Source organism: Magnolia sinica, chromosome 11 (assembly GCF_029962835.1).
Source record: "Magnolia sinica isolate HGM2019 chromosome 11, MsV1, whole genome shotgun sequence".
Taxonomy (NCBI): Eukaryota; Viridiplantae; Streptophyta; class Magnoliopsida; order Magnoliales; family Magnoliaceae; genus Magnolia; species Magnolia sinica.
In genome coordinates this window covers 40,276,229-40,301,940 of record NC_080583.1, presented here as the reverse complement: position 1 = coordinate 40,301,940, position 25,712 = coordinate 40,276,229, and the positions used below count along the sequence as shown (strand labels likewise).

General features: G+C 39.5%; 1 pseudogene; it reads right to left on the bottom strand.

Annotated features, from left to right (window-relative positions):
* Window positions 1–12,515, bottom strand: part of LOC131218096 (uncharacterized) — a 66,199-nt pseudogene extending 53,684 nt beyond the window's left edge.
* Between the last annotated feature and the right edge of the window lie 13,197 nt (window positions 12,516–25,712).

The following is a 25,712-nucleotide window of genomic DNA, read 5'->3' as shown; positions in this document are numbered from 1 at the left end:
GATTTACTAGGATTGACGACCCTAGAATGGATCATTGTTTGGGAATTGATATAAGGGAGTTACCTTAGCTTCTCAATTTTACTGTATGAAAAGGACTAATAAGAACTTGGTAATCATGCTCATGCACCGCATTACGCGTGCATTTGGCGTAGCAGGTCAAGCACTGTGGCAGTGTTGCATGCGCGAACGTAAGATGAAGTCGCGGAGGGAGTGTAGGCGAGGGCATGCATCATTATTCATATCATTCTTGCATTAATCACAGTACTTAGGGATGTTTGCTTGTATTGCATTATCATTACTGCTTGACTGAATTGATAACATGTTAACCTTTGCTTTATTATTCCACTGAGTTAATCACTCACTCCCACGTTCTGGGACGGTGTTCTAAACACCCACCAGACTCTGCCTTAGTTGCAGATGATGATGCGACTCAGGAGGCGGACCCTGATTACTATGATGATCAGGACGAGTTCTCTTATATGCAGTTCTCTGGTGGTTTCGCTTAGGCCATCCGGATCGACGGGGATACAGGGTTTATTTTTATAGTTGAACTATTTTGAACTATTACTTGTATATGACGACTGTATTCATACTCTGGAGATCGATCGTGATCTTTTGGTTCATACACGTTTATATACATTTAGCAGTCTTCCGCTTGCGTTATATGAATTGATCTGGAGTATGAATTACTTTTTTGGTATAATCCCACTCATGATTAATGCACTAACCCAGACAACATTTAATCATCATTAAATATGTTGCATAAGTGATGCGTTGGAATTGGGGAGTTGGACTTTACTCGACCCCCGATTTTCAGGGCGTTACAGACTCCTTGCAGCTGCTCCCCCTAACACTTGCACCATTATCCACAAATAGATACACATAATTTCCTTCGTGGTGTGGATTTGTTCTCCCCCTTTTTGTCAGTCATTGGCAAAGGATAACATAGCAGAGGATATTGACTGAAACGGAAGTATATGGGAGAACCAAAATGCTTAGGGCATAAGCACAATAGATATATGTAAAAGAACATCTCGTTACTGAAACCATGGATGCATAGAAGATCAAGTAGAGCAGTGAAATAAGCAGAAACTATGGAGATAACAACCAAGCATCACACACCATTAAATGATAGAAACCAGATAAAACAGGGGATCTCAAAATATACACAAGGCAGTAAATATGTGTGAATTATAACCAGCCATAATCCAAAATATCTGAAAAAAATTATATACTGCCTAAGATTGGCAGTAGAGTGACATCCATCCCAAAAAAAATCAGGCCCATCCATGGGCACCCGAAAACAAGTATCTGCCTCACTGGAGGATATTCATAAGCAAAAGAAAACTGTTAGACCTGTCAGTTAGATAGCCGTCTCATACACACATAAGAACGTACATTAATAAAAAAAGATATCTATGCCCATACGTTGAGCCGAGTATCTGATGCATGAGTTGGCATGAAAAGCATTGATGCTACTGTGGAGGGGCTGATGAAGATGGAGCTGCATCATCTCATATGCAAGTAATCAGATCGATCAATTGCTGCACTGAATTTTGAACACTAGACACCATTCTCTCTAATGCCGAGAACCTCGCATCATATCTCCCTAGCTTGTCCTCCATTCAAGCTAAACCCCACTGCGTTGCTCCAACCCTATCTTGGTGAAACTTGACACGTTGGGTTGAAGCTGAACCACTTGGATTTGGAGCATGCTCTGGCTCCACAGGATCTGCACCAGTTGGTGTTGTGCCTTCTCCTGTTTCTCCACCTTCATGAATAGCCTCCTCAGAATCCACTTCCACATAGTCGTGAAATTTAAGATCCAATTTTTGTGTATTGACCATGTTAAAGTGTTGGAGAGAAGGCTCAAGATCATTTGTTTGAGGAATACCAATTGTTTCACAGATTACATGAATGATGTGGGGAAAGGGCAAATATACTGGTCTGGACTGGTGGATGCCACTTTCTATTTAGTGAAGGATTAAGGTAGGCCGACAAAGTTTGACTCCAGTGGCAACGCAGTACATAACCATGACCATGAACCCTGTAAGATCAGCGCGATTGGGTCCATGAGCATAAGCATTTGAGCAGAATATCCCATGCAAGATATGGTATCGAGGATGCATATATTTTTCTTTTAAAGCATTCCCTTGATACCATGGGATATCTTGATCCTGACACAAATTTTGTAATTGTAGACTGGTGATAGGATTTTCAAGATCAAGGTCAAACAAACTAACTGGAGACAAAGTTAGACCAAGAATGCTAGCGATGGATTCTACAGTAATCTGAACACTATTATCTCCAACAATGATAGTAATGGACGGTGGTTCTAGTGTTGGAGAGTGATAGTATGTAAAGAAGTGGTTGGTCTGCTCTATATGACAAGGACCCCCGAAATCAAGAAGAGGCAGCCAATCGATTGGCTCTAATAGAGCTTCTATATTGTAGGGTTTTATGCATTCCCTGTCGATCTTACGCTCATACACCAAGCGCCTCCCTGAGTAGTTTTCAAGTATCTGTGGAGGAGGACCCACAAAAGTATGTGGTGGTATTGGTGCTTCAGCCGGGGCTTCTCTTTGAGACGATTGCCAGGTAGAGGAACTTCGTGGGCGTGCCAGGGACCATTGAACTTGAGCCCTTCCTCTTTCTCTTGAAGCCACGGATTTCTTTCTAATCAGCCGAGATGACTCACCAATGGTAGGAGACTTTCCTTTCTCCATACTCATCAGAACAACTTAGAAGGAAATGTCAAAGAAAAGAAGAATCTGAGGATCTTGAGAACCAACCCGAGATTTCCATTAGAAAGACCCTAACATAATGAAGTATACTTTGAGGAGTCAAGAGAATGTGTTAGAGATTACCTGATTTAAGACACCTTAGATGGCCTAAGGTAGACAAACAATGAAGGTCCCGGAAGAAAATCCCAGACAAATGGAGCAGGGAAGATAAAAATGAGTTTTTCCCGCTCGTCAGCTATTTATCAGGCGGTGATCTTCGATGCCATTGATACTTGTTTCGATTATATCGATATAGCACCTTTGAAGTTATCGAGACTGTCTTTGATAACTTTCTCGATCATGAGACTTTTCAGATTCCAAAGAGGCGTCGATGATATCGATCCTTAGTCGATGTAATCGAGTGTCCATATTATTTATTGACAGACCTATCGACAGTGTATATTTTTCATTCATCAGCATATCGACAATCTTCTATGTATAATAAAGTATCTCTTTATATTAACCAGTATACACAACATAAATTTGTACAAGCATTGTACAATCCAAAATTATAAACATCAATATGTTTATATATAAAAAATTGAGGTGAGAGACCTCAGATATATCATTAAGAGCTTTGCAGCATTGCATCTTTTCAGCAACTATGCAGATCTAGATGCATGACCTGGACTTGTTTTTCTATGATCAATATTTCTAGGCATATGGATCAGCCTTTCCTTTACCTTTAATAACATAGCAGTGGTTATTTGTGCGAGAACCCTTCATCACTGATTTACCTGAAAAGTCTAGGATCTCGCATTTTTTCCTTGTTAAATGTAACCACATGCTCATTGTCCCATATTTGAGAAATGCTTAAAAGATTATGCATTAATCCTTTTATACAAAAGGCACTCTCATTCTTGAGCAAATTTATTCCTTTAATAACTTCCTTTCCAATTACCTTAGCTGTGCTTCCATCTCCATAGGTGACTATTCCATCATTAAGATTTGAATAATTTGAAAGGAGAGATTTGTCACCTGTGACATGTCTTGAGCAACCGCTATCCAGATACCACTTAGTGTCGTTGCCTGTTATATGATTTGAGTGAGTAACAAGGCAATTTTTCTTTTCTTTTACTACCCATTTTGTGACAGGATTTTTAACTATGGTAGTTTCTTTAATTAGGTTAGGCAATTGAATCGTTTTTCCACATTCATTTGTTTTCTTGTTTAATCCAGTCACTTGATTTAATAACTCCTTCATTCTTTTAGTCATTCTAGGAGGTGATGGATGTGTATTTCTTTTATCCATATTCCTAGGTGGACTCCTGACATTTTGTATTATTTATCTGGTCGATCTATGTTTACCGGTATGATTTTGACTAGAATTATGTTGAGTCCTCCTAGGTGACTTGCATTCAAACTTATAATGACCAGAATCACCACCTAAATGACAAACAAGAGTGGTTCTTGTTTTACTTCCTGAAGCAGTAGATTTTTCAGCCATTTGTGCTGCATTTCCAGTTTTTGTTTTAAATTTTTCATATCCTAAGCCACTCTTGTCCTTTCCGGGTCTTCCCATACCTAAGAGTTTTTCTAATTTCTCACTACTCTAGGAAAACTTATAGTTTAGCTTAACAAGTTTTTTGGATTCTTCTAAATTAAACAGGAGTGTGTGATTTTCATTTTAAAGGAGCATGTTTTTATTTTTTAATAGTTCAACCTATTTGTTTAGTTTGTCAGACTCGGATTTAAGGAAGGTATTGATTTTATCTAATCTATCATTATCTGAATGATATTGCTGTAAATCATTAATTAGATGTGTATTAATTTCCAAAGTTTTATCCGGATCCTTTTGTAGCAATTCCTTTTTGTTTTCAGATATTCCAAGTCTTTTAAGGAGGTTGATGCTATGAATGTAGAGTTGATTATAAGCATCCTGTAATTTATCTTGTTCTTCTTCTTCCTTCTCAGTTTCCTCATTATTCGACGGAAATGATTCATTGGCTTGTAGTTCTTTCACATTCTCAGTTTCAGTGGGAATGGTTGAGGCAGTGGAGACCATAAGAATTTTAAGAGATTTCTAGTCTCCATCGCTCTCTGAGTCATTAGATTCTGAGTTTGACTCTTCTGTATCATCCCACGTGGCAGCCATTGCCTTTCCTTTGGTTTTTCTACTTGAGCAACCAGTAGACAAATGTCCAAACTTTTGACAGGTATAACATTGTGGTTCCTTGGACTTTTTACCAGATTTACCTGTTAAATGTTTGTTGTTCATCTGTCTTCCTTTAAATGGATGACCACGATTTTTCTAGAAGAACTTTCTGAACCGTTGTGCCAACAGGGCCACTTCCTCATCTTCATTTTCTCTTTCACTTTCAATGTCCTCAGTTGTTGTATTCTTTGAGGTTTTGAGGACAGTAGTTTTGGATTTTGGAGTTCGTTTACAGTGTAGTTCAAATGTTTGTAGGGAACCTACTAGTTCTTCTACGTTCATTTCATTTATATTACTACACTCTTCAATGTAGTTACTTTAAGATTAAACCGTTCCAGTAATGATCTTAATATTTTCCTATAGATTTTTGGGACCAAAACTTTCTCACCTAATCCACCCATGGAGTTGCAAATGATGTTCAGTTTTGTAAAAAACTCCATGAAGTTCTCATGCTCTTCCATTCTGAGACTTTCAAACTGTGATGTTAAGAGTTGTAGTTTGGATCTCTTCACGATGCTTGTTCCCTCATGGGTTGTTTCCAACAAATCACATGCTTCTTTGGTTATCCCACACATATTGATTTGATTGAAAATATCTTGGGACACAGCACAGTAGAATGCATTCACTGCTTTAGCCTCATCAGTTTGGTTTTCTTTATCGAATGCTTTCCACTTTTCTTTGGCTATTGGTTTAGGGATAGTTGTGCCATTCTTAAGTACTATTTGTTCGGTTGGTGGCACATATCCTCTTTCAACAATATCCCAAACATCATGATCCAAAGATCTCAGAAAGTAATGCATTCTAGCCTTCCAGTATGCATAATTTGATCCATTAAACACTGGAGGTCTAGTGACCGATGAGCCCTCTCCTTTGGCCATATTACCAACTTCAGTCAAGATCACTCTCTAGGCAGTGAAGCCCTTAAGAGAGACCCGCTTTGATACCAATTCAAATTACGGTAATGATCGCTTTATTTGAAGTAGAAATATGCCGATATTTCTAGAGGAGGGTGAATAAGACTTTTTAATATTTTATGGTTATTTAAAATCCTATCAATTTAATCCTGAAAAATATGCATGCATCAGGATTTCTTCAGAGCAACTTTAATGGCTTCTAAGCCAAATAGAGGATCCAATTATAAAACTAATTGAGTGATAAATAAGATGCAAACATAGTTTATGATGGATGTGACTATGTGTGAGATGTGATCTCAGATAATTAAATATGAAAGCATTTAAGAAAATCACATAAGCAATGAAAGACAATAGCAATCTCAAACACAGTCATTTTTATGTGATTTGACTACTTTCTACTCCACTTCCGGCAGACGCACTCAACCCTTGAGTATATCAGATCTCACTAAAGGAGGTTTAACAACTAGTTCACCTCAAATAGGAGGTTTTAAATCAGGTTCACCTCTAACCAATACAACCTACACTTAGGCTGAAACAACGTGTCTACACGACACTGTTTATGCTCCCATGAGTAAGGGTCAACACATATCACCAACTTTTAGGCCACACTGGCCAAGGACCTACATAAAGACCTAAGGGTTTATGCTCTCCATAGAGCAAGGGTCAACACAAAGCACCCCCACGTACACTCCCGTCGGAGGCCTCCTATGATGACTTGCAAGGGGGGAGAAACACTTTCAACCCAATCCTATAAAATGAATGATCACAAGGGTCCTCTGGACTCTAATGACTTACAGATAAGTAGATGAGCCCCGTTTAGCGTGTTGTCAAAGATCTCCTCCTTTGATGATGAAGAATCTTTTGCTTCCTTAAACCGCAACTCAGAAGATGTACCAATACATGGCTACGGGTTGGGTCAAGGTTATGATGGAATCTTACTCTATTAAATGTTTTCCTATAAGGGAGATAGAGTGATTCTAATCATCTATGCATTTAAGGCATCCCAGCTTAATGATTTGCCATTAAGGTGGTAGCTGTAGGATCCTTGAATGTGGAAGTTCATTCCCCAATCCACTCTATTGAATGTCAATGATGATGGTCGATTAGAGGATGAACTCCCATGAGAGAAAAGGCTTAGGGTATATGATCTAGGGTTAAACACATAAAAGCACTCTCTATTTTCTCTATCCAACAACTAAGGGCAAGCTCTCATTAAATAGGCAAAAAGGCTCCAACAGATATAAAATGGTCACATTTTTTTACAGAGTTCGATATCATTGAGCAAGGTCGATATCATCGAGCATATACTCTCGATAGCATTGATTGGCAGCTCGATGACACAAACTCAAATGTCAAACGCTTTTGAAACCTTTTGCCAGCTAGTCGAGGAAATCGAATATGCATTGATGTCATCGAATTTCGAACTCCGATTTCATTGACACAAGGTTCGATTCCTCGACATTTGAAAATGTGAGAGACTTGCCTTTAAAGATTTTCAGGAAAAAGATATGATCAAGCATCACTTGATATCATCGAAATTTGAATATCGATGATATTGAGGGCAGTGTCGATTCTCGATAATTCTAAGGAATTTTCCTATAAGCTTGCTGGACAGTTTGTGTCCATCTTCGATGACATCGACCATGCCTTGATATGATCGATATTTGAATATCCATTTTATCGAGCGACTCTCGATCTGAGAAAAACAACCTGAAAAACTTGCTGGATATAAATGTCTCCCACTCCGATATCATCGAAGGGCTTCCAATATCATCGAGATTTGAATTCTGAGGATATCGAGAAGTTCTTCGATATATCGAAGATTACATGATTTGCCTTAGCAGAACTTTGGACACAACAGACCTGATGTCGATTTTATCGAGCCTACTTGATGGAATCGAGATTCAAATTTCGATGATATCGAAACCTCTATCAATACATCGATAATTCTGTCAAGAGATTTTTGTGGTTGTTGGACATCTTATGTCCTCAATTCGATAATATCGAGTGAGCTTCGAGGACATCCACAACAAGGTTCGATTTCATCGAACCACTTGTCGATAAATCAATAAAGGCAGAAAATTTAGAGATTTTTCTGAGTTTGAAAAAAGTTTTCTAACCATAATCCCGTAGGGTGTTCCATCCAATTTTAAGGATTTTAATTACTTAGTGTTTTGGGACATGGGATATGAGGCTAAGATTTACCTATGATGAATTTGGGCACACATCCGGCTGAGGCAGACGCTTGATCAATCTTCCTGTGGGGCTCTTTTATCTAGCTGACTCAACGCTCATGCTAATTGACAAACTAGGGCACTTTCAATCTTTCCCTTTGTTAATTACGTGACAAAATACCAAAACACCCTAGAACAATATCTAGACTAACACCCTAAATTGTGTGTACATGAACTTTACACAATTTTACAAAGTTTATCAAGTTTGCACATACACACATTCAGTAGCTACTCTCCCTAACAGCAATCTCCCCCTAACTCCTTGCAGCTTCTCGCCCACATACACACATTCAGTAGCTGCTCCCCCTAACTGCAATCTCCCCCTGACTCCTTGCAGCTGCTCCCCTTGACAGCAATCTACCCCTGACCCTTGTAGCTGCTCCCCCTAACACCTGCACCACTATCTACAAACAGATACACACAATTTTCCTTTAGGGTGTGGATTTGTTCTCCCCCTTTTTGTCAAACATTGGCAAAGGATAACATAGCAGAGTATATTGACTAAAGTGGAAGTATATGGGGGAACCAAAATGCAGGGAACATAAGCACGATAGATAGATGTAAAAGAACATCTCGTTACTGAAACCATGGATGCATAGAAGATCAAGTAGAACAGTGAAATAAGCAGATACTATGGAGATAAAAATCAAGCATCACACACCATTAAGCGATAGAAACCAGATAAAATAGGGGATCTCAAAATATGCACAAGGCAATAAATATGTGTGAATTATAACCAGCCATAATCCAAAATATCGAAAAAAAATTATATATTGCCCAAGATTTGCAGTAGAGTGACATCCATCTCAAAAAAAAATAAAATCAGGCCCATCCATGGGCACCTAAAAACAAGTATCTACCTCACCCAGAGGATACTCATAAGCAAAAAAAAAAAAAAAAACTGTTAGACCAGTCAGTTAGATAGCTGTCTCATACACACACAGGAACGTACGACAATCAAAAAGATATATATGACCATACGTTGAGTTGAGTATTTGATGCATGAGATGGCATGAAAAGCATTGATGCTACTGTGGAGGGGTTGATGAAGATGGAGTTGCATCATCTCGTTGGCAAGTAATCAGATCGATCAATTGCTCCACCGACTATTGTACACTAGACATCATTCTCGCCAATGCCGAGAACCTCGCATCATCTCCCTAGCTTGTCCTCCATCCAAGCTAAACCCTGTTGTGTTGCACCAACCCTATCTTGGTGAAACTTGACACATTGGGTTGAAGCCAAACCAATTAGATCTGGAGCATGCTGTGGCTCCACAGGATCTGCACCAGTTGGTGTTGTGCCTTCTCCTGTTTTTCCACCTTCATGAATAGCCTCCTCAGAATCCTCTTCCACATAGTCGTGAAATTTAAGATCCAATTTTTATATATTGACCTTGTTAAAGTGTTGGAGAGAACGCTCAAGATCATTTGTTTGAGGAATACCAATTGTTTCACAGATTACATGAATGATGTGGGGAAAGGGCAAATATACTACTCTGGACTGGTGAATGACACTTGCTATTTGGTGAAGGATTAAGGTAGGCAGACAAAGTTTGACTCCAGTGGCAATGCAATACATAACCATGACCATGAACACAGTAAGGTCAGTGTGATTTGGTCCACGAGCATAATCATTTGAGCAGAATATCCCATGCAAGATACGGTATCGAGGATGCATATATTTTGCTTTTAAAGTATTCCCCTGATACCATGGGATATCTCAATCCTTACACAAAAATTTTGTAATTGTAGACCGGGTGATAGGATTTTCAAGATCAAGGTCAGACAAACCAACTGGAGATAAAGTTAGACCAAGAATGCTAGTGATGGATTCTACAGTAATCTGAACACTATCATCTCCAACAGTGACAGTAATGGACGGTGGTTCTAGTGTTGGAGAGTGACAGTATGCAAAGAAGTGGTAGGTCCACTCTATATGACAAGGACCCCCAAAATCAAGAAGAGGCAGCCAATCGATTGCCTTTAATAGAGCTTTTATATTGTAGGGTTTTATGCATTCCCTGTTGATCCTACGCTCATACACTAAGCGCCTCCCTGAGTAGTTTTCAAGTATCTGTGGAGGAGGACCCACAAAAGTATGTGGCAGTACTGGTGCTTCAGCCGGGCTTCTCTTCGAGACGACTGCCGGGTAGAGGAACTTCGTGGGTGTGCCAGGGACCGTTGAGCCAGAGCCTTTCCTCTTTCTCTTGAAGTGACAGATTTCTTTCTAATCAGCCGAGATGACTCACTAATGGCAGGAGACTTTCCTTTCCCCATACTCATCCGAATAACTCATAAGGAAATGTCAAGGAAAAGAAGAATCTGAGGATCTTGAGAACCAACCTGAGATTTCTAATTAGAAAGACCCTAACACAACGAAGTATACTTTGAGGAGTCAAGAGAATGTGTTAGAGATTACCTGATTTAAGACACCTTAGATGGCCTAAGGTAGACAAACGATGAAGGTCACAGAAGAAAATCCCAGACAAATCGAGCAGGGAAGATAAAAAATGAGTTTTTCTCGCTCGTTAGCTATTTATCAGGTGGTGATCTTCGTTGTCATCGATACTTGTTTCGATTATATCGATATACCACAATCGAAGTTATCGAGACTATCTTCGATAACATTCTTGATCATGGGACTTTTCAGATTCCAAAGAGGCATCGATGATATCGATCCTTAGTCGATGTAATCGAGTGTCCACATGATTTATCGACAGACCTATCGACAGTGTATATTTTTCATTCATCAGCATATCGACAATCTTCTATGTATAATAAAGTATCTCTTTATATCAACTAGTATACACAACATAAATTTGTACAAGCATTATACAATCCAAAATTATAAACATCAATATGTTTATATACAAAAAATTGAGGTGAGAGACCTCAGATATATCATTAAGAGCTTAGCAGCATTGCATCTTTTCAGCAACTATCCAAATCTAGATGCATGACCTGGACTTATTTTTCTATGCTCAATATTTCTAAGCATATGGATTAGCTTTTCCTTTACCTTTAATAACATAGCAGTGGTTATTTATGCGAGAACCCTTCATCATTGATTTACCTGAAAGGTCTAGGATCTCACATTTTTCCTTGTTGAATGTAACCACATGCTCATTGTCACATATTTGAGAAATGCTTAAAAGATTATGCATTAATCCTTTTATGCAAAAGACACTCTCATTCTTGAGTAAATTTATTCCTTTAATAATTTCCTTTCCAATTACCATAGCAGTGCTTCCGTCTCCACAGGTGACTATTCCATCATTAAGATCTGAATAATTTGAAAGGAGAGATTTGTCACTTGTGACATGTCTTGAGCAACCGCTATCCAGATACCACTTAGTGCCATTGCCTATTATATGATTTGAGTGAGTAACAAGGCATTTTTTCTTTTCTTTTACTACCCATTTTGTGACAGGATTTTTAACTTTGGTATTTCTTTAATTAGGTTAGGCAACTGAATCATGTTTCCTAATTCATTTATTTTCTTATTTAATCCAGTCACTTGATTTAATAACTCCTTATTCTGTTAGTCATTCTAGGAGGTGATGGATGTGTATTTCTTCTACCATATTCCTAGGTGGACTCCTGACATTTTATATTGTTTCTCAGGTCAGTCTATGTTTACCGGTATGATTTTGACTAGAATTATGTTGAGTCCTCCTAGGTGACATGCATTCAAACTTATAATGACTAGAATCACCACATAAATGACAAACAGGAGTGGTTCTTGTTCTACTTCCTAAAGCAGCAGATTTTTCAGCCATTTGTGTTGCATTTCTTGCTTTTGTTTTAAAATTTTCATATCATAAGCCATTCTTGTCCTTTCTGGGTCTTCCCATACCTACGAGTTTTTCTAATTTCTCACTACTCTGGGAAAACTTATAGTTTAGCTTAGCAAGTTTTTTGGATTCTTCTAAATCAAACAGGAGTGTGTGATTTTCATTTTAAAGGAGTATGTTTTTATCTTTTAATAGTTCAGCTTATTTGTTTAGTTTGTTAGACTTGAATTTAAGGAAGGTATTGATTCTTTCTAATCTATCATTATCTGAATGATATTGCTGTAAATCATTAATTAGATGTGTATTAATTTCTGAAGTTTTATCCAGATCTTTTTGCAGCAATTCCTTTTTGCTTTCAGATATTTCAAGTCTTTTAAGGATGTTGATGCTATGAATGTAGAGTTGATTGTAAGCATCCTGTAATTTATCTTGTTCTTCTTCTACCTTCTTAGTTTCCCCATTATCCGATGGAAATGATTCATTGGCTTGCAGTTCTTTCACATTCTCAGTTTTAGTGGGAATGGCTGAGGTAGTGGAGATCATAAGAAATTTCAGATATTTTTGGACTCCATCGCTCTCTGAGTCGCTAGATTCTGAGTTTGACTCTTCTATATCATCCCATGTAGCAGCCATTGCCTTTCCTTTGGTTTTTCTATTTGGGCAATCAGTAGACACCGTTTATGCTCCCATGAGCAAGGGTCAACACATAGCACCGAAATTTTAGGCCACACTGGCCAAGGACTAACACACGGACCTAAGGGTTTATGCTCTCCACAGAGCAAGGGTCAACACAAAGCACCCCTACATACACTCCCACCGGAGGCCTCCTATGAGGACTTGCAAGGGGTGAGAAATACCTTAGACTTAATCTTACAAAAGAAATGATCACAAGGGTCCTTTGGAGTCTAATGACTTATAGATAAGTAGATGAGCCCCTTTCAGCGTGTTGTTGAAGATCTCCTCCTTTAATGATGAAGAATCTTCTGCTTCCTTGAACCGCAACTCAGAAGATGTGCCAATACATGGCAACGTGTTGGGTCAAGGTTATAATGGAATCCTACTCTATTAAATGTTTTCCTATAAGGGAGATAGAGCGATTCCAATCATCTATGCATTCAAGGCATCCCAGCTTAATGATTTGTCATTAAGGTGGTAGCTGTAGGATCCTTAAATATGAAAGTTCATTTCCCAATCCACTCTATTGAATGTCAACGATGAGGGTGGATTGGAGGATGAACTCACATGAGAGAAAAGGCTTAGGGTATATGATCTTGGGTTAAACACACAAAAGCACTTTCTTTTTTCTCTATATAACAACCAAGGACAAGCTCTCATTAAATAAGCAAAATGTTCCAACGGATATAAAACGGTCACATTTTTTACAGAGTTCGATATCATCGAGCAGAGTCAATATCATCGAGCGTATACTCTCGATATCATCGACTAGCCGCTCGATGACACGAACTCAAATGTTAAATGATTTTGAAACATTTCGCCAGCTGGTCGATGAAATCGAACATGCGTCGATGTCATCAAATTTCAAACTCCGATTTCATCGACATGAGGTTTGATTCCTCGACATTTGAAAATGTGGGAGACTTGCCTTTGAAGATTTTCAGGAAAAAGATATGATCGAGCATCACTCGATATCATCGGAATTTGAATATCGATGATATCGAGGTCAGTGTCAATTCATCGATAATTCAAAGGAATTTTCTTATAAGCTTGTTAGACAGTTTGCGTCCATCTTCGATGACATTGACCATGCCTCAATAAGATTGTTATTTGAACATCAATTTTATCTAGTGACCCTCGATCTAAGGAAAAATAACTTGAAAACCTTACTGGATATAAATGTGTCCAAATCCGATATCATCGAAGGGCATCTGATATCAACAAGATTTGAATTCTTAGGATATCGAGAAACTCTTCGATATATCGAAGATTACATGATTTGCCTTAGCAGAACTTTGGACACAACAAACCTGATGTCGATTTTATCGAGTCCACTCGATGGACTCGAGATTTAAATTCGATGATATCGAACCTTTTATCGATATATCGATAATTCTATCTAGATATCTTTGTGGTTGCTGGACAACTTATGTCCTCATTTCGATAATAATGAGTGAGCTTCGAGGACATCGACAACAAGGTTCGATTTCATTGAACTACTTATCGATAAATCGACAAAGGCAGAAAACTTAGAAATTTTTCTGAGTTTGAAAAAAGTTTTCTAACCATAATCTCTTAGGGTGATCTATCCAATTTTAAGGATTTTAATTACCTGGTGTTTTGGGACATGGGATGTGAGGCTAAGATTTACCTGTGGTGAGTTCTGGTCACACATCTAGTTAAGGCAGACGCTTGATCAGTCTTCTTGTGGGGCTCTTCTGTCTAGCTGACTCAACGCACACACTAATTGACAAACTAGGGCACTTTCATTCTCCCCGTTTGTCAATTACGTGATAAAACATCAAAACACCCTAGAACAACGTCTAGAAGAACACCCTAAATTATGTGTACATGAACTTTACACAATTTTACAAATCTATCTAGTTTGCACATATACACATCAATAGCTGCTCCCCCTAACAACAATCTCCCCCTGTCTCTTTGCAGCTGCTCCTCCTAATACCTGCACCACCATCCACAAACACACACACACAAGTTTCCTTTGGGGTGTGGATTTGTTCTCCCCCTTTTTTTCTGTCATTGGCAAAAGATAACGTATCAATTGATATTGACTAAAGTGTAGAGAATATGGGAGAACCTAAATTTAGACAGCATAAGCATAGGAAATAGATGCAAACGATCATTTCTTGAAGTAGATAATTTAGAGAAAAATCAAGCATCACAAGCATAGTTGATAGAAACCAGATAAACCATGGAGAACAGGGAATCATAAAATATGGTAGTAAGATATATTAGATGTAATTAGCCATAGCCCAAAATTTCTTAAAAAAAATATATACTGCCCAGGATTAATAGTAGAGTATCATTCTGTTTAAAACAACAAAACCATCCAATTTGGCTCAAATATGATCACAAAAAAAAGAAACATAGTGTAGACCGCAGTAACATTGGACTTTCAGTTAACACCTAACGTCCACGAGGCTCGCCATGCGTGAGCAAGTCCACTACTTGCTGGCTTGTTTGCTGGAGGACATCGACTTTTTCTTCAATCGCGGTGAGGCGCCTTTCACAGTTGTAAAGACATTCCTCCATACTAGCCATCCTGTTAAGTAGGTGACATTCTAGGTGATGAGCTTCACAATTTTTGATAGACTCCGGACTGAGTAGCGACGTTCGATTGGATCCCCAAGGAGTAGGAGGATATGAAGGTTGAGCATGTTGGGCAGCCGACTGTATGGGAGCACTATTCTCAGGAAGAGATGAAGTGAGACACAACTGTTGAGCCTCCTGGGCTCCGTCACTGTCAAACCATGCTTCTGGATGAATGGCGTCAGATGAGGTAAGGAGGCCCACATAATGAGTGAGTTTACATATGAGTGCAGGAAAGGGTAGTGTATCCTGATGATCGCCTTGGATTACACGAATTAGTTGCTTGAGAAGCAGTGTTGGAAGGCACACTTAAATTTCTTGATACACATCATAAAGAACATTTAACACAAAGGGAGGAAGGTATTTTTTCTTTACATCACATGGATATACATTAGACCCGAGAATGCTATGGAGAATTTTAAAAGTGGGTCTTAGATGATTGATGTGAAGCGAATTGTCATCATTCCAGGGGATAGTGGTGCCAAGACATAATGCACGGATTATTTCTCCCCAAACACCCAGACCATTTAGATTTCGATTTGTTACTGGGATCCAAGTGGCTTCCAGATTTAGAAGCCATGCAAGAGTGATGGGAGTGATGAGTTTTGAGTGATGCACATGTTCGATTCGAATACAAGGAGGATCATCACGAATGATATCACAGCTATTGAAGAATTCATGGATCAAACCTAGTTGATAAGATCCACCAAGATTCAAGATATTCTGCCATCCGATCACTTCCGGGAGAAGATCCATGCCAAAGGGCTCACTGGCGTTGTTCAAAACAAGACGTTCAACTATAGGGACTGGATTTCTTTCCACCAGAATGAGATGATACTGGTTAGATTCAGGTTGCTTGTTCTTAGATTTTGAAGATTGAGGAAGAGACTTTCCTTTGCCTTTGACCATGATTTGTTGGTGAGAGAAAAAAATATGTAAAGGTAAGAGGAGACAACTAGAGAAGAGAATAGTTGTGTGGATTGAAATCGAATCCACGCTTCTCTATTATACCAGAGTCTTTGATGATATTGAGTCCTCATCGATGGCATCGAAATTATTCTCATAGTAACATCAAAGACTGTGCCGATGACCGTTAGGAAGAGGCAAATATCCAGTGGAAACTGAGGCAGTCCAACCGTTGGGAAGGACTGCTGGTTATGACCCTGCATTCCTGAGATCCTTCGTTGCATTGATGGTGAATATTGATATCATTGAAATTTAAATATCGATGATATCGACACAGTCTTGATATCATCGAGAATGTGACAATCTGGCATTTTTATTCCTAAAACTAACATGGTTTATTCATGAGGTTTAGATTTGTGGCTGATACTTAACCATGAACATCCCAGCGTGAAGATTTACCTATGAGGATCGTGGTCACTAGGATATCATCAATGAGTGCATACTCCAATTGATTTTTGAAGATCACTAAACCTAGTATCAAGAGGTTTAGTTAGGATATCTGCGAGTTGCTTTTCTGTGGATACATAATCCAACACAATAATCTTGTCTTCAACAAGTTCTCCGATAAAATGATGACGCATGTCAATATGCTTGGTCCGAGAAAGTTGAACAAGATTTTTAGAAATGTTGATAGCGCTTGTGTTATCAAAGAAAAGACTCATTATGGGTTGCTCAATCCCGTAGTCCAACAACATCTATTTCATCCAAAGGAGTTGTGTACAGCAACTACCTGCAGCAATATATTCAGCCTTGGCTGTAGATAATGATATTGAGTTTTGTTTCTTACTCTACCATGAGACCAGACAATTGCCAATGTAAAAACATCCTCCACTTATTGATTTCCAATCATCCAGATTTCCAGCCCAATCAACATCAGAGTATCTTGCAATGATGGTGGATGTTCTAAATGGGTACCACAGCCCGAAAGAGGTAGTTCCTACTATGTATTTAATGATTCTCTTAACGGCCGTTAGGTGGGATTCCTTAGGATTTGCCTGATACCGAGCACACACTCCCACACTAAATGATATATCTGGATGACTAGCTGTGAGATATAGTAGGCTTCATATCATACTCCGATAGAGATGTTGGTCCACACTTTTGCCATTAACATCTTTGGAGAGTTTGAGTGTAGTGCTCATAGGGGTATGATAAGTATGACCAGAATCAAGCCCAAATCTTTTCACCAAGTCGTTTGCATACTTGGTTTGACAAATAAAGATTCCATGATTTAGTTGTTTGACTTGTAATCCTAAGAAGAAGTTTAATTCACGAATCATACTCATTTCAAATTCTGATTTCATGTGGTCGGAAAATTTGTATGCAGTATCTTCACATGTTGAACTAAAGACTATATCATCCACATGAATCTGTGCAATGAGTAATGACTCCTTTGTCGATTTAGTGAATAGTGTTTTATCTACACTTCCTCTACAAAATTTATGATCCAAAAGAAAATTTGTCAATCATTCATACCAAGTACGTGGTGCTTATTTGAGATCATAGAGAGTTTTGTTCAGACGATAAACATGATGGGCATATTTAGGATCTAAAAATCCCTTGGGTTGTTCTACATAGACTTCTTCAGTAAGTCCCCATTAAGGAATGCACTTTTTACATCCATTTGGAATAGTTTAAATTTCAACACACATGCAATAGACATAAGTATTCTAATAGACTCAAGACGAGCTACAGGAGCAAATGTTTCATCAAAGTCAATGCCTTCTATTTGTAAATACCCTTGAGCCACAAGTCTTGCTTTGTTGCTAATCACATTCCCAGATTCATCAGATTTATTCTTGAAGACCCACTTGGTTCCAATTACATTTGTATTAAGTGGTCTGGAAACCAATTCCCTTACCTCATTTCTTTGAAATTGTTGAAGTTCTTCTTGCATAGCATTTATCCAGTGTTCATCTTGAAGATCTTCCACAATATTCTTGGGTTCAATCTTTGAGGTAAAGCAGAAATGACCATAGATATTTTTTATCTGCCGTCGAGTTCTCACACCATCATTAGAATCTCCAATAATTTGCTCTCGAGGGTGATCCATAATGATGGGTATGTTAGATGACGGTTGTGGTTCATTTGATGATGGAGATTTGTTATCTGATTTATCTAGAATGCATGAATCTGCATCATCTTCTAATTCATTCACAGGGTTATCTTCTTGGTGAGGTTGGTCATCGATTAACACATTAACTGATTCTTGAATAGTGAGAGTCCTTAGATTGTACACTCTATAAGCACGACTATTCAAGGCATACCCCAGAAAGATACCCTCATCACTTTTAGACTCAAACTTCCCTAGGTGATCTCTGTCTCTCAAGATATAACATTTACTTCCAAAGACACGAAAGTATTTCACACTAGGTTGTTTTTCGTACCATAGTTCATATGGAGTTTTGTTCAAACCTGCTCTAAGATATACTCTATTTACGATGTAGTAGGCAGTGTTGACAGCTTCTACCTAGAAACTCTTTGCCATATCTTTTCCATTTAGCATAACTGATCCCATTTCCTGCAAAACTCAAATTTTCCTTTCAACAACTCTATTTGGTTGTGGGGTTTTTGGGGCTGAGAATTCATGACGAATACCTTTCTAATCACAATATTTTTTCAAATTGGTCATTTTCAAATTCTCTACCATGATCACTTCTGATACGATTTATGCAATATCCTTTTTCATTCTGAAGTCGCTTTGCCAAAATTACAAATTCATCAAAGGCATCTGATTTCTCTCGAAGAAATGCAACCTAGGTAAATCTGGTGTAGTCATCTACTACCACCAGGAAGTATCTTTTCTTGCCATGGCTTTCCAATTTGGTTGGGCCAACTAGGTCCATATGCAGTAAATCCAAAGTTTTATTGTTTCTATGATGGTTGTCTTTTTGTGACCAACTTTTATCTGTTTCCCTTTTAGACATTCTCCACAGACAACTTTTTCTTCTTTTCTAATCTTGGGAAGTCCTCTAACTAAATGTTTTGAACTAAGCTTAGCTAAATTTTGGTAGTGAACATGTCCCAACCTTTGGTGCCATAATTTGGATTCACTCTTTACAGCCATATTACACTTTGTGGATAACACACTCTCACTAGTACTTTCAATAACGTAACAGTTATCACTAGTGCGTAAACCTTTTATGAGAGACTTTCCTATATGATCTAAGATTCTACACCCATCCTTTAAGAAAGTGACCAAGTGTTCCTTGTCACAGATTTGGGAGATATTGAGGAGATTATGTTTCAGACCTTCTACACAAAGAACATGTTTGATTTTTGGAAGGCCTGGTACATTTATCGTTCCTTGTTCAATAATTCTGGAGGAGCTACCATCTTCAAATGTGACTAATCCTCCATCAAAGTTTGAATACTCACAAAAATGAGTTTGATCACCAGTCATGTGTCTGGAGCATCCACTATCAAGGTACCATTTTGAACTATTGCCAACTTTCAGAGGAGTATGGATTACTAGGCAATTGTTCCGATCTGTCACACCCTCTGAGACACTTTTAGACATGATTCTAACTTTAGTCAAGATCACTCTCTAGGCGGTGAAGCCCTTAAGAGATACCCACTCTGATACCAATTGAAATTACGGTAATGACCAGTTTAGTCAAAGTGGGAATATGCCAATATGTCTTAGAGGGGGGTGAATAAGACTTTTTCATATTTTATGACAATTTAAAATCCTATCACTTTAATCTTAAAAGTAAGCATGCATCAGCATTGCCATAGAGTAACTCTACTTACTTCCAAGCCTAGTAGAGGATCCAATCATAAAACTGTTTGAGAGATAAACAATATGTAAATTAGTTTATGATAGATGTGACTATGTATGTGTGAGGTGTGATCACAGATAAATAAGTATGAAAGTATTTAAGGCAATCAACATAAGCAATAACAAATAATAGCAATCTCAAACACAGTCATTTTTATAGTGGTTCGACTACTTGTCTACTCCACTTCCAGTGGATGCACTCAACCCTTGAGTGTACCGGATCTCACTAAAGGAGGTTTCACAACAGGTTCACTTCAAACCAGAGGTTTTAAATCAGCTTCACCTCTAACCAGTACAACCTACACTTAGGCAAACACAGGGTGTCTACACAACACAGTTTATGCTCCCATGAGCAAGGGTCAACACATAACACCCAACTTTTAGGCCACACTGGCCAAGGACCTACAAACGGACCTAAGGGTTTATGCTCTCCATAGAGCAAGGGTCAACACAAAGCACCCCTATTTACACTCCCGATGGAGGCCTCCTACGAGGACTTGCAAGGAGTGAGAAACACCTTAGACCCAATCCTATAAAAGGAATGATCATAAGGGTCCTCTGGACTCTAACGGCTTATAGATAAGTAGATGAGCCCCTTTCAGTGCATTGTTGAAGATCTCCTTTGATCACGAAGAATCTTTTGCTTCCTTGAATCGCAACTTAGAAGATATACCAATACATGGTGATGTTTTGGTCAAGGTTGTAATGAAATCCTACTCTATTAAATGTTTTCCTATAAGGGAGATAGATCGATTCCAATCATCTATGCATTCAAAGCATCCCAGCTTAATGATTTACCATTAAGGTGGAAGCTGTAGGATCCTTAAATGTGGAAGTTCATTCCCTAATCCACTCTATTGAATGTCAATGATGAGGATAGATTAGAGGATGAACTCCCATGAGAGAAAAGGCTTTGCGTATATGATCTAGGGTTAAACATATAAAAGCACTTTCTATTTTCTCTATACAACAACCAAGGTAAGCTCTCATTAAATAGGCAAAAGGTTCCAACAGATATAAAATGGTCACATTTTTGATAGAGTTCGATATCATCGAGCATATACTCTTGATAGCATCGACTGGCCACTCGATGACACGAACTCAAATGTCAAACATTTTTGAAACCTCTTGCCAGCTGGTCGATGAAATCGAATATGGATCGATGTCATTGAATTTTGAACTCCGATTTCATCGACACGAGGTTCGATTCCTCGACATTTGAAAATGTAGGAGACTTGCCTTTGAAGATTTTCAGGAAAAGGATATGATCGAGCATCACTCGATATCATCGAAATTTGAATATCGATAATATCGAGGTCAGTTTCAATTCATCGATAATTCCAAGGAATTTTCCTATAAGCTTGTTGGATAGTTTGTATCCATCTTCGATGACATCGACCATGCCTCAATAAGATCAATATTTGAATATCAATTTTATCAAGTGACCCTCGATCTGAGGAAAAACAACCTGAAAACCTTGCTGGATATAAATGTGTCCAAATCTGATATCATCGAAGGGCTTTCGATATCATCGAGTTTTGAATTCTGAGGATATCGAGAAGCTCTTCAATATATCAAAGATTATATGATTTGCCTTAGCAAAACTTTAGACACAACAGACCTGATGTCAATTTTATCGAGTCTACTCGATAGACTCGAGATTCAAATTTTGATGATATCAAACCCTCTATCGATATATCGATAATTCCGTTTAGATATCTTTGTGGTTGCTGAACAACTTATGTCCTTATTTCGATAATATCGAGTGAGCTTCGAGGACATTGACAACAAGGTTCGATTTCATCGAACCACTTGTCGATAAATTGGCAAAGGTAGAAAACTTAGAGATTTTTTTGAGTTTGGAAAAAAATTTCTAACCATAATCCCTTATGGTGATCCATCCAATTTTAAGGATTTTAATTACCTGGTGTTTTGGGACATCGGATGTGAGGCTAAGGTTTACCTGTGGCGAGTTCTGGTCACACATCCAGTTGAGGCAGACACTTAATCAATCTTCCTTTGGGGCTCTTCTGACTAGCTGACTCAACGCACACGCTAATTGACAAACCAGGGCCCTTTCAGTTATGACACCGTACATATACTTTATATGCCTATCTCAATCTTTCGCTTGCATAATTACATTAACTCTGGAGTATGATATGCTATTTTAGTGTAATCCCACTCATGTTTAATGCACTAATATGGACAACATTTAAACATCATTATCTATGTTGCATAAGTGATGCATTGGAACTCGGGAGTTGAGCTTTGCTCGACCCTCAATTTTTGGGGCGTTATAAGTTGGTATCAGAGCATGATTTGGATTAAACTGGACCTGGGTTATGGTAACACGATGCACTTTGATGCACTTTAACTTAGGAGGGGGTAAAAAATGTAGAAATGATCCTAGGATCCCAAGTTTCACCGACGAACGAGATTGACGGTCGAAATATGACCAGTACGCATCTGAGATCCTATGAAATGATCTCGATTCCTTCTTAGGCCGTCAATCGATGGGTTTAAACTATTAGTCGACTAATCCTAAACTTAAAACACACCAAATGGCGTGAATATGTGTGAAATGGACCAAGGAAACACATTTCACGGATGTAGGAGCCCATACCGCAAAATTCGGTGGGACCCAGGGGGTCGCCCACACCATTTCGGATTCTCGGGAGGGGGAGGCCACCGCCACTAGTCTAGAGGACCACAGCGGCACCACCCCGACGGTGGCACGCTGTGCCCTCCTCCAGAGGGACACGGCGAGACCGCGGATCCGGCAGCTCACCGCCCTCACCCACATGTGTGAGGCCTTGTACTCGTGTGGGACCACCCTATTTTGGTCCCCTTTGCTCCCCTTTGTCCATTGCACCCCCCTTCCAAGCTTCCAAACCCATCCAAATTCACATTTCCTCTCTCAAATCTCCCTCCTATACACAAGGCTTCTTCTTCTACATTATACACCCATCCTCCACCATTTTCCTCAAAACTCTTTCTTGCAACCCCCCATCTTCCCATTTCCTACCTATTTGAGCATAAAGGCTCTCTTTTGTGCCTCATAGCCCTCCAAATCCATGAACCCATCCCACCTTTCAAGCTTTTCCAACCCCATGGCTCTTTTTGAGCTAGTTGATACTATTTTCTCCCTCTCTACACTCATTTCCCTTATGGGAAAGAAGAGGGCATCCGTGGATGAAGCCGGGCCTAGCCACCCAACCCATTCGAGGAAGAAGATGGGCGCCAAAACAAGCATGAGCGCCGAGCAAGAGAGGAGATCAAAATGGGATCTTGATCCATGGATCCCTATCGAAAGATTACTATCGGCGGGCATCGAATTAGGTAGGTTCCATAACCAAAGAGTTGTCTTCGAGGCTCATGTGGATGAAAGGCTTTTCGGGTTGTACCCAGTAATGGACAAGCTCCTGGAAAATGGATGGGGTACCATATTTGAGAGAAATACCCATGTGAGTGAAGGAGCAGTGCATGCCTTCTATACTCATATACAGGACCCACTACTGGAGCCGCTGCAGTTTACTATCCCTTTGGGAAGAGAGGAAGTCATAGTCAATGTTGACATGATAGCTCGTATCATGGGTATCGAGCATGGACTTGTACATGCTAGTGAGACAAACCTTGCTAGTGAACGAGAAAGGAATCGCCACACCCATTTCCTCTGCAGCCAGCTTGAGCGGTGGAGGCGAGGAAATAGCCTTGCATCGACCAAATTGATAAACGATTTCCACCTGCTCCACGACATATTTACGTATAACGTATATCCTAGGTGGAGTAATCGCACGGAGTGTACTCGGCTTATGGTGGATTCTTATATAGAGCTGGTCAGGGAGACAAGTTATGTCTGCCTGTCTCAGATTGTGGGTACTATACGATCCATATAGGGAGATGCCTCACTTCCCTTCGATCGACTTATTTGTAAAATTGCCCGCTACTTCAGTTTCAAACTCCATATGGGTGACGTTGCCCCAATTCATATCATCAGTGACACTATACTCAACAATATGGGCATAGGCCCTAGGCAGCGACAAGCAAGGCTTGATGAGTATGGGGATGAGATAGAGGAAGATGAAGAAAGTAGTGAAGAAGAGGAGGAAGATGAGATAGAGAAAGGAAGTGAGAAGGAAGGAAGTCTGGGGGAAGGCAGTGATGAAGAGGGAAGTGATGAGGAAGAGCAAGAAGAGGAAGAAGAGGAGGCCCAAGATCTGCATAGGGAGCCTCCTTCTGCTACACATGATGACCACCATGATCGGCATGCCTTAGAAGCCCGCATGGCTCAGATTGAAGAAAATCGGGCCACCCTAAGTCAGGAAATCAAGGAGACAAAGCAAAAGCTTAAAGAAAATCAGGCCTATCTGAAACAAAAATTTAAGAGAATGTCACGCACCTTGAAGACTCTCCTGTGTTGTATGTAGGATAAGGGTGCGCCTCCACCTTCTCCAGAGTCAGAGGACTAGACATATTTTGCAGTCGTGTTTTGGTTTGCTTTGTTTCTTGCTTTCTATGTAATAGCCTTGGTAGGTTTAGTTATGTGTTGGATTAGTTAGTATGAAACTTTTACTAAATTAGCTCACATGCATCTTCTGTCATGATTTATTGAATACTACATCTCATGTATTATGACAATTTTTGGTTAAATGAAATGCATGAAGCTCTTTTGAATTGGAATGTGTAGAATGTTTGGGAAAATGAGTAATGTTATTCTAAATCTTACACATGTTTCACCCTACATCATATATAGGGAATGCCTCCGAAGACCAGTCGGAATATGACACGTCTTGCACTTGGTGGATCAATTGATGGGGCACCTCCCCTGAATGATAGCCATACGGACCCCAGCTTGGGCCCGGATAGTGATACCATGTCGAATTCATAGCCGGCCATTGGCCCCACCAATGGGCCAACACAGAATGCACCACCGGTTCTGAGACAAAACTGTGCATCTACATCGATGCCACACGTACCTCAGTTGGGTCCTCTTCCCGATAGGTTGGAGCAGATGATATTTTTGATTCAGCAGCAGCAGCAGTTTTTGGCCACCATTATAGGAGCCATTGCCCAGAACGTGAATATGATCCCGTCCACACCACCTGTGCAACCTGCTGGGAATATGAATACCAGTGGTCTTTTTGAGCGCTTTCAGTGTTTTTGTCCTCCCACTTTTGTAGGTACTCACAGACCCGAGGAGGCTGAATACTGGCTAGATCGCATCTCTAAGTTGCTGAAGCTGCTGCACTACACTGAGGCAGAACAAGTTGAGCTGGTCACATATATCTTTGAGAAGGAGGCTAGTCTATAGTGGGATAGCATCATATGAACAGTTCCCTCAGGACACGTGTGGGCATTTGAGACCCGCTTCCATGAGAAGTACTTCCCTCTCACTTACCATAATCAAAAGGAGGGTGAGTTTCTTCGCCTCCGATAGGGAGGAATGACCATGTCAAAATATGAAAACAAATTTACAGAGCTAGCCAGATACGCTCCTTTGATCCTAGTAAATGAGCCAATGAAAATATGGCATTTCTCAGATGGTCTGCGACTCGATATCCTTACGAAGATGTACTGCGCTAGCATTCCCAATTATGCTGAGCTAGTGAACATGTCCCTGCGAGCTGAGTAGGATGGAGACAGATTGTCTCACACCCGTTTACCAATGGACTCGAGGCCTCGACCTGATTTGTCGAACCGACCGTTCCTCGGCAAGAGGCCATATGCAGATTCGCCTCCTAGGCGTATGGGCCACCAACACAGCAAAGGCGATCAGATTCTAGTGCACCTACTGTAAG